The sequence below is a fragment of the Electrona antarctica genome (assembly GCF_951216825.1).
Source record: "Electrona antarctica genome assembly, chromosome: 6".
In the NCBI taxonomy this organism is placed as follows: Eukaryota; Metazoa; Chordata; class Actinopteri; order Myctophiformes; family Myctophidae; genus Electrona; species Electrona antarctica.
Window position 1 is genome coordinate 2,302,866 of NC_136811.1, and position 12,673 is coordinate 2,315,538.

Consider the following 12,673-nt stretch of genomic DNA (forward strand, 5'->3'; position numbering starts at 1 on the left):
GTCCGGTATCACGGTGCAGAGCCCACGGGATATACAGACGTCGTTCCAGCAGGACAGCTCGTCCTTGACACGGTGGAAGGGCACCAGCTCGTCCGACAGCTTCGCAGGCCACCCAGAGCGAATAAAGGTGCGGAGCTGGGAGAGCACCGGGTCCTGTTCTGAGGCTGTCTGGAGCTCTTGAAGCGACACTGTGGATTGGAGCGGAGAGTGGAGCATCTGGATGAGGCCCTGCTCAGCAGAGTCAGGACCAGGATCGGGCGAAGGGCCAGGGGTGGCCCGTGACAGCAGGTCTGCCACAACATTTTCACGACCTGGAGTGAACTGCAGGGTGAAATTATACTGCTGGAGCCGCTCCGCCCAGCGATGGATCCTGAGTGGCCTATGTCCTGTGCCAGAAGTTGCGAGCAGAGCTGTGAGAGCCTGGTGATCCGTGCGCAGTGTGAAGGATCGGCCATACACGTACATGTGCCAACGCTCGCTCGCCCAGATGCAAGCTAAGGCCTCCCGTTCCCCCACCGAGTACTTCTGCTCCGCTGAGCTGAGAGCCCGAGAGGCAAAGGCGATGGGCCGCTCAACGCCGTCGTGGATCTGGGATAGCACAGCCCCCAGCGCCATGTTGGAAGCGTCACAGGTGAGCAGCGTGGGGCTTGCGAGGTCGAAGTGGGCGAGCACTGGGGGAGAGGTGAGCTGGACTTTGAGCAGCCGGACGGCGTCCGAGCAGGCGGGGGTCCAAACCCATGGCGCGTCCTTTTTTAACAGCTCACGCAGCGGGGACGTGGTGGCTGAATACTGAGGTAGAAAACGTAAATAGTAGGCCGTCATTCCCAGGAACGAGGCTACTTGAGCTGGACAGGCAGGCTCAGGGAGGCGTAGCACAGCCTCCACATTAGACTGGAGTGGACGGAGGCCCTTGGCATTCAGGCGGAACCCCACAAATTCTATCTCAGGCACGGCGAAAACACATTTGTCGCCGTTCAGAGTGAGGTGATGGCTGGCAAGGACACTGAGGACTTGGCGAAGGCGCTCATCGTGGACAGCAGGCGTTTTGCCGTGAATGACGAAATCATCTAAGTAGATGACTACTCCAGGAATGCGTGCTAGAATGGTGGCCATGATCTTCTGAAAACAGCTGGGGGCGGAGCTGAGTCCGAAAGGAATTCTTGTGAACTGAAACACCCCCATGTGTGTGACGAACGCAGTGAGGTTACGGCTGTCTGGGTGTAGCGGAACCTGCATATAGCCCTGCCGGAGATCCAGCTTTGTGAAAATGGTGGAGCCATGGAACTGTGTGGTCAGTTCTTCTGCCGTAGGCAGCGGATACTTGTCAGGGATGACGGCCTTGTTAACTGCCTTGAGGTCGATGCACAGGCGCAGCTTCCCGGTCTTTTTACGTACAGCCACCAGATTAGAAATCCACGGTGACGCGTTGACCGGCTCGATGATGCCTGCCTCCAAGAGGTTGGTGAGCTCTCCAGCCACCTCGTCACGCAGGGCCAGAGGAACGCGACGCAGGGGCTGGATGACAGGGTGCACCTCAGGGTTCAGGAGGGGCTGGTGGTCGAAGGCAGTGAGGCAGCCCAGTCCCGTGAACAGTCCAGGCCACTGTTGAGGCCACAGAGAATCGACGTGATGGATAGTAAGCCCGCTGTAATCCATGAGCACAAACCCTAGGTCAGTGAACAAGTCCAGGCCCATGAGATTGGCGCCGTGGCTTGCGACTTGGAATGTGAATGAGTCAACAGTCTTAGTGCCATAACGCACCGTGGAGCTGAAGGTGCCCACGATATCAATCCTGGAATTACCGTAACCTTTGAGGGGCACTTTGGATGGTGCAGCAAGCTTGTGGTGTGGGAAAAACTGTGTGACTGTGGCTGTATTTAAAAGGGAGGCGTTCGCCCCGGTGTCGAGCAATAGCGGCAGGCACACGCCATCCAGCTCCACTGTGCACACTTTAAATGGCCGGCGAGCATTACTCACAGAGTGTATGGTGGTCGTAGGTGAAGGGTCAGCAGCTGAGAAAGGCTGCCGTGAGGTGGCGGCTGGAGCAGAACGGCAAACTTTAGAAAAGTGGTTTTGTTTCCCACAACGTTGACAACGCTGCCCCCTGGCGGGACAATTCTTGGCTCTTGAATCATGCGATGAGGAGCCGCAGTTACCGCAGCGCTGACCTGAGGGACGCTGTCGTCCCGCATAGTTTATGTGGGAAGCGTCCTGGAGAGGGTCAGGGCTAGAGGAACGTGATGAAGACTCGACCTGCTGTGCTGTAAGTCCAGGCAGTGGAGATGAGGCACTAGCCAATTGTGTGGCAAAACCCGCTGCTGTCTCGATTTGAAAAGATATTTCCACAGCCCTATTGAGTGTCAGATCATCTGGGGACATTATCAATTTCTCACGAACCTTTGGGTTATTTGTGTGCTCCGCCAGCTGGTCCCGGATCAGTTCGTCCTGAAATGCACCAAACTTGCACAGGCTGGCCAAGCCCCTTAGATCCGCAACATATTGGTGAACCGTCTCACCCACACGTTGTCGGCGCTGGCGAAACAGAATCCTCCGGAGGATGACACTTTGCGGTGCTGCGAAATGGTCGGACAGGAGTTTGACACAGTCTATATACCTTGCGGCAGTCCCGAGGGTGGCGAGGATCCGTTGTCCCTCTGTGCCAAGACAGTGAATCAGAATGGCTCTTAGTCGCGTGTCGCTCACGTCTTCTAGTCCCAAAGCCGCGATGTAGTTTTCAAACGAATCATGCCAGCGAGTCCAAGGTATAGGAGGCTCGGCCGGGAACGGCAAGAAAGCGGGAGGCGGTGAGAACGTCAGCTCCATCCTCGTCGTCAATGTTGTATTGGAGAATAATGCACAACTACTATGGACATGAGCTGAAGACTTTACTGTAACTTGGTTGTGCGCCGGCAGCACACTTACAAACCGGCGTTAGCAGCAGCAACAACAATCATAACAACACAGCCTTACGGCAGCAGCGCTTTACGTTACTGTCGTAACCATATGACGTGAACCCCATACGTAACAATACACACTATATCTCATTCTGACGGGGCAAGACTATAGTATTGGGACAATCAGTCCTGATGGTGGCGGTAACGTCACCATTGTGCCGATTCTGACCAAAAGGAGCGAGTAAACGATGACCACATCCGGTTAGGATCAAAATATCCGGCAGTAGCTTTGCTAGTGTGTCACAATGAAAGATGTCCGGAATGCTAAGCTATCATCGTATTTTTCATAACTAAGTCAAATTAAGCTCTAATCAAGCCCAAAACATCGCATTTTACGCAGCGATGCATGCGCGATCACGCGCGTGCGCGATCGACCGTGCACGCGCGGATTTTCGGCCGGTTTTAGGAAGATTACATCGGCCGTTAGCCAAATTAGCTAAAAAATGCTACATTTTGCGACAATAAGCTCCCGATTATTGGGAATCAATCGATTACGTCAATTACGTCAGTGGCCATAAGGGATTTATTGATTTCATTACGTCAATTACGTCAATGGCCATAAACCAGTTTTAATGTGGGTTTATCAGAGTGCCAGCTGTGAGTGAGCGGCTGCTGCTGCTGCGTCCGTGCACCAATAGAGCGACCGTGGCGGCGGCGCGCATGCTAGAAATAATTTAAAGAAATATGCCGGGCTTAGGGCCGGGCCGGGCCTTAACTCCACGGGCCAGGGCCGGACCAGGGCCTATATTTTAGGCCAGTGCAGGGCTCTAGACTGAGCCCCTGCTGACCGCCGGAAGATATAGACGACTCCGGGTCATCACGGGGTCAAAATTGACATTGTTGGTATAAAATACTCGACTGCGCATGCGCAAATGGACGTATACAGTGCTTAAAGCACCGCCTCTGGCGGTCAGCATGGACGAAATAGAACTACTTTCTGGCCTTGACAGCCCATTCATCCAAACAGAAAAGTCCTGTCTGATTGCATTAAACAATGTTAAACTCACCAATATTGCAGCTGTACGAAAAGCTTGAATTATCCTCTTTCTATCTGCAAAGTTTTTGTTTCATAAAAATCCACCATAGAAATGTTATGAGCTACTTCAAGAAATGCCCTGAATTTGATTATTTTTCTAAGTGTCAGAGTTTGGAAGTGCTTGTTTTCAATAACACACCATTTTGCTGCCTCCTGCATTATGTGACATTTAGAAACAGGTGGTATGCAGGACGGCTGAGTGATTTCCAATGAGCACTTCCAAACTCCAACACTCCCAACACATTGCTGCTCAATGTTTTGCCACTCAGTTTAGATGAGGGGGGCGTGTCCTGATGGGAAAATCATGCATGTGCATACTCTCTATAAATGGTTAGCTCCACCCTTGGCTTTGAAACAACAGTAAGCAGGAGAAATAAAGGGCACAATCTCCTGCATTATCCCAGAGATAGAAATTAAAGTTCTCAAACTCTGCCCGAACCCGACCAGGCCCGACCCGACCCGACGTTTTCGGGCCGGGCCGAGCCCAAACCATTATGCTAATTAGTCGGGCCGAGCCGGGCCTCGGGCTCCGCGTTTTTTTTTTTTTTTTTTTAATATATAGTTTGTTTTGTTTCGTTATTTTGTATATGATAATAATAAAAAAACATTTTGTTCTGTCTGACTCTGTAAGTAGTAAGTCCTCTGTATTTATTTATTATGAAGCACTTACTGCATTACTGCGTTTCACTTAATCACTTCATTTGTTTGTGCTGGCGAGTGGCGAGAGAGAGAGACAGTCGGACTCGGAGAGTTTGCCTGCCATGCCTGGCACAGCAGGGCAGCTGCATGTGCACGGCATGCTGCTTTGTTATTGGACCAGCCAGTAATGAGCAATTGAGTATACAGAATGATATATACTTCATTGTAAGCTGGTGTTGCGCACCAAATAGCCATTCAATCTACAAGACCACTGAAGTCTACAATGCATCACGATCAGACACGTTTAGAACTTGCAGATCAGTTCTTTACACAGGGCCATAAATCAGACAGTAGCAGAGAATGTGATGGTGGGCGTGTATCGGACAGGTTAACAACAGGTCAGTGTCCGAAACGAAACAGAGAGAGTGATGAGTATGATTAATGAGCATTGCAAAACTTGGATAGAGAGAAAATGGATATCGCTAATATAAAAAGAAAACTCGCAGCAGGTGAATATGGCGTGATTGCTAAGGAGGGAGCGAAGGCAGCGGTATGGACAACTTTTAAATTAGTTGTAGACTCTGAGGGGAAGGTCTTGGATTATGTTCAATGCATAAAATGCAAATCAGTGCTGTCCTATGACAGTAAAAGGACCGGAACATCCACGATGGGCCGTCATAAAGAAAAAGTGTGTGCATCGATGCCACAGCAGAGCACCTCAGGAGGTCAGTCATCAATGGCCACATTTGTGAAGAAGAGTGCAGAAAGTGTCCCGCTGAGAGTAAAGCAGGCAGTGACCGCAAAATGTGTCTCGTTTTGCGCCATCGACATCAGGCCGTTTAATGTGGTGGAAGGCCATGGTTTCATGCAATTGGCCCAAGAGCTAATAGACGTCGGAGCGACTCACGGAAAGGTACCTGCAAAATCCGTTATACCTTGCGCCAACACGGTGACAAACCACTGCAAGGCCTCAGCTGTTGTGAAAAGAGAAGCCTTCACTGCACAGATTAAGGCCCACCTCAAAAACGGAGGCACAGTGGGAATGACGACGGACATGTGGACGGACGATTATAGGAAGGTCAGCTATCTTGCCATCACTTGCCATTTTATTGGGGAAGATTTTAATTTGGTAGGAAAGAATCTGGCCACCGTGCAGTTTCCAGCAGAAGAAAAGAAAACAGGTGATAACATCAGAAAAGAAATCATAAAGCTCCTGGTGACGAAATTCAATTTCGAGCCACTGTCACTTAAAAACATTGTTTGGGTCACTGACCAGGGCGCAAACATAATTAAAGCCCTTGAGCCCTACCGTAGACTTGACTGTCTGGATCATGTGCTAAATACAGTACTGAAGCACGGCCTGGACAACGATGGTGCACTTAAAGAACATGCCGCCGGCATCGCAACAACAATAACAGCAGCGAAGGCCCTCGCAAGGTATATATTGTTTGTTTAGTGTTAATGTTACTATAATTATATGTATATAGTATGATACTATAATTAGGCAATTATATTATATCTAGTTTTAGTATTTTTCTTATAGTTATAGTAAGTAGGCTAATAACACTATTATTATAATTGCTTCATGGAGTCTGGTTTTAATTGTTTATTTTTTACATTGTTAGGTATGTCAAGCAGTCGGGAGTGGCATCGCAGCTGACCAAGACCCTGCTGCCGATGGTGGACACGAGATTCAGCACTGTGTATTTGTCACTGAAATCTATTCAGGACATTTACCCAGAGCTGCAGGAGAAGATGGAGGCTCCTGGAGAAGGTGCGAAAGTGGATTGTGTGGCCCCTGACACGCTAGCCTTTCTGGTGTCATTCCTGCAAATATTTTGGGACGCACAGCGTGAGCTGGAGGGGGACAAATATCCCACTCTGCAACTCGTCTGCCCATGGACAGCAAAACTGCTGCTACACTGCCAGCCAAATGTGGATGACACAAACCAACAGGCTTTTGTGCGTCAGCGCCATGCACAATGGATGGACAGAAAAATAAAGAAGGAAGATCTGCACATGGCGGCAACGTTTTTATGGCCAAAATACAATCAGCTGCGCATGCTGGACGCGGCTCAAAGGGCACATGTGCATGATTACGTAAAGAGGCGTGTGGCAGCAGCCGCTGTTGTTGGAGAAGACGGGAGTGGGGGAGAGGAGGAGGAGGATGATGGCCAAGAAGAAGATGGCGTTGCTGCTGCTGCTGGGGTGCCCCCCCCACCAGTGCCGCCACCACCACCAGCTAAGAGAGCGCGTCAATTTGATCAGTGGGAGAATGTGTTTGAGCCAGAGCAGGAAACTGACGATGATGAGGTGGAGCGTTATATTCAGGATGGGCAGAGGCCATTAATGGGTAATGATGAGGATGTGCTGGGCTGGTGGAAGAAAAACACTGTCACCTATCCCAAACTCGCTCAGTTGGCTAGGCAAATTCTCTCAATCCCAGCCAGCAGCAGCAGTAGCGAGAGGGTGTTTAGCGCAGCAGGGCGCATTGTTGAGGAGAGGCGAACACGCCTGAACCCAGACACCGTGGACGCACTTTTATTCCTTCATGCGTATGGTGAATAGAAAGAAAGTAGGCCACTAGGCCTACTCTTGTGTTTGCACCTTTGTGTTTTTGTTTATGTAAATATATTAAAATAGAAGTGTTTATTGTGTGTTAAAGTTATTTGCAATATAGAAGTGTTTATTTTTTAGATGTGTTAAAGTTATTTGCAAAATAGAAGTGTTTATTTTTTAGATGTGTTAAAGTTATTTGCAATCAGAACTCGGTCTCTATTGCTTAATTTGCTTCTTATTAGTGTTATCTTAATCTTAATTCACTTTATTGCTGCTGTTTTTAAAACACTGCACAACAAGAAACGCGGTTTCTGTTATTTATTTTTTGCACCTTTATTGCTGCTGTTTTTAAAGCACTGACTGACTGCACAACAAGAAACGCGGTTTCTGTTATTTTGTTAAAGTTTAGCCCTATATATTTGTGTGTGTGGAGTCTGTGGACCTGTGTGTATACTGTGTGTGTGTGTTTAGTATTTTATATTTAGTTTGTTATGTTACGTTTATTATTATTATTATTGAAGTGCACTGCTGGGTGGCCTATTTTTAATCGTGTCAATAAAGTGTTGAGTTGAAGTATTGTTTGCTTTTGCTGTGTTACATTTTATGAATATTATAAATAGCTTATGGTCAATCATGAAATAGGAAGGAAGAACAAACAGATTCAAAGCTTTTATTTGTCCCAAAATGATTGATGAGTGTATAGAATTAGAAACAAAGTGTCTGCCAACTGCTGCAGAAGAGTTCCTGTCGTCATCATAAGGTAATGCGATGCGAGAGCAGCGAGAAAACGCATCATAATATGATGCGTTATGAAATGAAGTTGTTAAATCTTGCAAGACTTGCAGCTCTCTCTGGTTGCCTACCAGCGGATTACGGTCTGGCGAGGCTCAGTAGCACGCCTCTTTCCTACAGCAGAGAACAGGTCGGACCAATCGGGACACGGTATGCAATATAGGCGGGCTTTGGTACAGTGACGTTCAATGCTTGAGACCTTTGACTGACAGTAGCTCTGACCAATTGCGTCGAAGAGAAAATGTTCCCCGGGAAATGAAATCCAAGTGGAGCCAGCCCAGACTGATATACCGCGACAGTGTTGTGTGATATTAGTCTGGCTTATTAGCCAGGCTAGCTCTCTCCGGCCCCCCGCCCCGACGTGAGACAGTCACACAGTCAGATAGTGTAATTTGAAGCGCATTGCGCTTCAAATTACACTGAAGCGCATATATATGCGCTTCAAATTTTACACTATCTGACTGTGAGTGACTGTCTCACGTCGGGGCGGGGGGCCGGGGGAGGCGGAGAGAGTCAGAGAGATGCAAGATTTAACAACTTCATTTCATAATGCACGTTTTGTATTTCTGATTTCTGTAGCCTACTGTGCGAGTCTGTGAGCGACGACCGTGGCAACTATAAAGTAGGCCTGCCGCCTAATAACAATTTACAATGTGAAGTTGCCATTTTCAGCGACTAATACTATTAGTCCGTTCTGTTCTCAATTAAAATAAATTCAGGGCTTTATTGGCAGCATCAGAAAACATTGCCGAGTCAAAAGGAAGCCGAATGAAGCGCGGTGGCCCCACCTAGTGGCTATCTTCTTTTTTTCCACAGTCGGGCTTTTTCGGGTTTCGGGCCCAACATTATGGTTATTTTTAGGGTCGGGCCGAGCCTCGGGCCGACCCAGTTAGGGTAGGGTCGGGCTGGGCCTCAATTTTTGGGCCCGTTGAGAACTTTAATAGAAATGTCATTAAATGGGGGGTACGTAGACCAATGCATGTCAAACTGGGGGACCTTGAAATTAAACGGGTTGAGAATCACTGCTAGAGCCGTAAAAATCTTCTCTTATGGCCGTCCTTGGCATATCTCTTCAAATGGGGGTCAACGGGCTAATTAGTGTCAATTTGGGGTCCTTGACATGGAAAAGTTTGGGAACCACTGTTCTATTGTGTCTTCTGTGCAGAGCCTGATTATGTCAGGCTGGAGGGAGGAGCCAGTCACTGTGCTGGTCTACTGGAGATGAAACACCAGAAGGAGTGGAGACAATTGGACGGCCGGTCTAACTGGAACCCCAAGTCATCGTCTGTGGTGTGTGGACAGCTGCACTGTGGCCCGGCCGTTTCGACCACATGGATCTCTGCCTCCGCACGTCAACCTGCATGGTGGATCGATCAGCTCTTCCTGTGTTGGATCGGAGTCCTCACTGATGGAGTGTGGAAGGATTGCGTCTCGTAGTTCCTGGGACCGACTGGCGGTGAACTGTTCAGGTAATGTAACAGGCAATGACTTCAAATATAACAGCAGCTATATAGAATATTGTTCCATGCAGCCATCCATCCATCCATCCATCCATGCACTGTACATGTACTGTATTTCCTTTCGGAAAATGTAGACTGATGTGTGATATGTTTGATAATTCTGTTGTATAATGTCACAATTTTATAACCACGTTACATTGCACAACCCAATTCAGCCAATTTGGAGAGAAAAAATCACGAAAATATTGTTCTTTAGTATAGAGGGTATGTGCATGCATAAAGTGAGTGGCAAAGCGACAGGCAAAGTGAGTTTAGTTTAACAATGTTTAACGTCTTTTAATGCAATCACATTTCTGTTTGGATGTATGGGCTGTCAAGGCCAGAATGTATTTTTTTTTTTGGAAAATTATAATTTTTATCCCACGATTTTGTAACCCATTTTTCACCCCTGTGTCAATTATCTAATGTGATCCTGGGCTCTACACACCCTCCGCCAACCTAGTCCCCATATATGGGGGACATGGGGAGAGCAACGGACTTGAACTCGTGCTTCCTTCATGCCTGAGTGTCCAAGTTGCTCCTTCAGACCTGACAGGGGGGAGTTTCCCTGGTTGGACGTAGCGCGTGGAAGGAACACGTTATTCCAACCAGTTCCTTTCCCCTCCATCAGGCGCCCCGGCTGGCCAGGGGGAGGCAGTTTAGAGATCAGGATTACTGCATGTTTTCTGTGAGGTACCTACCCTAGGGGACACGGGGAGAACATGCAAACTCCACACAGAAAGGCCCTTTCGCCAACCCCGCCTCGGGTATGGGCACTGATGACGCGGAGGAGGAAACACGCCGCCAGCACCCACAGCGCCCCGAGCGGGAATCAAACCCAGGACCTTCTAGCTGTGAGGCGACAGTACTACCAACTGTGCCACCGTGCCCCGTGCCACCGTGCCCCCAGAAAGTCATTCTTTGCCACTCAGTGTGGTAGCCCCTCCTATATATACAGCTTTTGTCCCCGCACACATCTCATATTTGCCATTGACAATGAAAGGAGAAATTAGGTCAAATGTCCGCCAAATATGATGTAAATTTAACCAACCAATCACATAAATGCAGTTATTCACGACATGATGTGTGATGATGTATAATGATAAGAGCGCCCCTCACTTCACACGGGTGTGATTTTTATAATTTACTTTATTTATTGATTGATTGATTTGACTGATTGTGTCTCCATTGTGTCTGTAAACTGAAGAACCCGGTGATGTCAGGTTGGTGGGAGGAACCGGTCGCTGTTCTGGGAGACTGGAAGTGATACAGCAGGGAGAGTGGAGACCAGCGCATCCTCATGACTGGAGCCAGGACTCATCCTCTGTAGTGTGTCGACAGCTGGACTGTGGCTCTGCTGTCACCACGGAATGGAGTTCTGGGTCCACACGTCGGCCCGTCTGGGAGATTGGAGCTTCATGTGCTGGATCTGAATCTTCACTGAAGGAGTGTGGAACAATTAAGTCTGGCAATGCCTGGGACAGACTGGTGCTGGTCTGCTCTGGTAACAAAACAATATGACTTTAATTTATAGTCTCATTTCATCTATCTATCTATCTATCTATCTATCTATACAATTTAAGCATTTAGCAGACACTCTTAATCCAGAGCGATTTACAGTAAGCAAGAACAACACATGGTAATGCATAACAAATTGTCATCAAGAATCATCAGGAATTCATTAAACCATGAGTATACTATACGCTATGGAGTGCTATGTCTACATAAAATGCTATTTAAATAACATAAATTGAGCCTTTGCATACGCCTAAAGGTCGTCGAGGATGTCTGTCTGTCTGTCTGTCTGTCTGTAGGGCATAGCAGTGGCTGTGGTTTTGTGGCTCCACAGAAGAATCGGCCATTCATTTCCCCCCCAGAGAGATTTACAAAAATATTTACATCAATTATTTTAAGCCTATAGAATCAAGCCATCCAGGATCCTGGTGAATCATGACCTAATTAAACCTTTGATTCTGTGAAAATAATAATAATTTAATATTTAATTACAGTATATGACATACATACTACAGTATATGACATACAGTACTACAGTATATGACATACAGTACCACATTTAATAAATACCCTTTTCATTCTCATTTCTTTCACAGAATCAAAGGTTTTATGGTCTTGATTCTAGGATGTTTCTTTGTGACCACCGCGCTCTGCGTTACCCATGCAATCGCAATACCGCTGATGCAGGGTCGCGCACACCAAGAACTGCTTTAGTTTTTATTCTTGCATTGTGAATTGTAAAGACAAACATTTTGGCTATCCAGCCTTCATCATCAGATTCTAGGATATTTGATATAAATATTTTCGTGGGAAAAGATTTTTCAGTGAAACCAGAAAACCACGCTCACTGCTATGATGTATAATATACAGCTTATATAGACAGATTGACATTTTTACAAATGTTGTGTGCTTAGGGCCAGCAACGGGGGCTGCAGGTTCTTGATGGCTCCCACGTCACCAAACACAGGTCCCAGGACGGTCCTTCCAACCACACACCATCCAGCTGTCAATCACTCTGACAGCTTCCTGGTTCTTGCAGCAGACCACACCCGCCATACCAAGGGAACTACAGTTTAATCGTAACTTTTCCTTTGAGAGTGCGTTATTTGTTTCTCACTTTCACAGGTAACCTGAATGAGTCACAATATGAAACTCGGCCAAACAGGCAAACATGAATGAGTGACGTGAATGAACAAAGTATTTTTTTCTTTTTTAAATTGAGAATTGAGCTTTTATGATTTTATGAGTAGTGATCGAGTCCACTACCGTGCAACGTTATTTATTCCCGAGGCCGTTATTTGGCCTCTGGGCTGTGACGTCATGGGTTTTGTGAATGTCACAGATCATATCATGTGCCTTGATGTTTAAACTGTTTAAATGTACACACGACTGACATCAAATCTGTACTTAATGAAATGTCACGGCCACAGTTTACAATAAATATGCTCAGGGGGCAATTGCAACTCTTATTCAATTAGTGAAAATAGCAGATGTACACAAAGCTCGCAAAGTTAGGGAACCACTGGTGTAGTTTACTCTAAAGTAGTTAACCCATTCAGGCCTGACGTCGAAATAAAAAAAACGTTCGCTGTGAAAGAATATATATTTAAAGATTTGTGCCGCATTTTTACGATTTTTCAAAAATAGCAGACCTACAAGTTCATAGCGCGCCACTCGGT